This window comes from Adiantum capillus-veneris, chromosome 1 (assembly GCF_014529385.1).
Source record: "Adiantum capillus-veneris isolate H3 chromosome 1, ASM1452938v2, whole genome shotgun sequence".
Taxonomy (NCBI): Eukaryota; Viridiplantae; Streptophyta; class Polypodiopsida; order Polypodiales; family Pteridaceae; genus Adiantum; species Adiantum capillus-veneris.
The window spans coordinates 98389254-98390854 of record NC_140931.1 but is presented as its reverse complement, the minus strand read 5'-3'; the positions used below and the strand labels follow the sequence as shown (position 1 = coordinate 98390854).

General features: G+C 45.3%; 1 pseudogene; it reads left to right on the top strand.

The window, feature by feature from the left end:
* The first annotated feature begins 251 nt into the window (after positions 1-251).
* On the top strand, positions 252-852 carry LOC147465242 (uncharacterized; annotated as a pseudogene).
* The last annotated feature ends 749 nt before the right edge of the window (positions 853-1601 follow it).

Sequence of the window (1601 nt, the reverse complement as noted above, 5' to 3'; positions counted from 1 at the left end):
CCTGCGAAGCTGTGTAAGCCTCACAAAGCAGCCTCATAAACCTTAACCGCCTGCAAACTAAGGATCTATTAAGGCCTAGTTTACAGTAGGGTCACACTGGTTTAGATAGGGGTCCCATTGGATTGTAGTGGGCTCTCATCATGAATACCCCAAAGGGTACTGCGAGGAGTCGACCAAGTTTTGTAGCCATTGTAGCAGCGCTGAGTAAAAGCGATCGGATCGGAGAGCTTCAAAGAGTTGTTGATCAGCTTATGGAAGAGAATCGCGACCTAAAAGCGAGCCTTAGCAAGCTTGAGGCACGTTTTGACTCTGTGGTCAATGTTGCCACAGACAAAGCCAAATAAGTTGAATCCAAAGTCACCCAAGCTCACTCTGCAATCATTAAAAAAGTGCAGACATGTGTGACAACGGAACTTCGAGAACAAAGACTTCAGGAAGAGAACTCCTTCAAGGTCCGGATTGGTGGGCTTCCCTCACCATGGTGCACCACTGATGATACCCTCGAAGAAGCAATTATCAAGCTCAAAAATATTCTTCAAACAATCAACATCAAGCCGGAATCCATTTCTTGGATCAATGACACCCATAGGCAAGTTCCATTTGAGCATTGCCTTCTCACTTTCAAGGAAAAAGAGGAGCGGGTGAGGGTGCTGTGCCAATCCCACCTCCTCAACGAAGGTTTGGATTGCTGAGGAGTTGACCTTGAATCAACTCAAGATGAAGAAACAAGAACTCAAAAAGGTCTACGAAGCACGAAAACAAGGAAAATGGGCAATATGTCGAGGAGGTAAGGCCATCATCCAAGAATTTCGAACTCCCAAAGGGACTATCCCCTTACCCGAGGCCACCTAGGTTTTGCTTCTTTTTTCCACCCTCTTGACGGACCCTCGGTCCTTAACTGATTTGTATCTAATGCCTTCTCTTAGAAGACTGAATTGTAATGTTTTTGTTTCCGGTCCCATGGGTCATATCTGACCTCCATGGACAATAATGAAATCTATCTCTCTCTCTCTCTCTCTCTCTCTCTCTCTCTCTCTCTCTCTCTCTCTCTCTCTCTCTCTCTCTCTCTCTAGTGTACGCTCATGGCTTGTGCGCTTGCCTCAAAGTTGCTAAGTTGGCCTAGGCTAGATTGGAGCTAGTCTACAATGGGGTCAATTCTCTTTGCTCAATGCATGTGCACTGTTGAAAGGACGTTGGCGACGAGGGTGCCAATGTCCAGTGTCCACACCTCTCAATGGTCCAATTGCACCCCTTCACTCACACTCACAATTCCATAGTGGACCATGCAGACGCACTCACAACACAGTCACGACTCGCTTACGGTCTCACACAATCCGGAACAATCAGTTTTCAAGCATACAAAATTCTTTTCCTTGAATTTTCCAAGAGGAAAATTTATAAAATTACGTTTTTTTTTTGGGGTTTTGCACTGTTTTTCTCTATGTTGGGATGGAATTTCTCCTTCTTTTCTTTCTTTGAAGCGACGAAAACGGCACGATATAAAGCTTAGGCATGGAGCTTTGGGAGATGCACTCTATGCAAAACCTCTGGAACCGGCTTTGAGAGATGCACTCTATGAAAAGCATGCCATTTGACCTTGA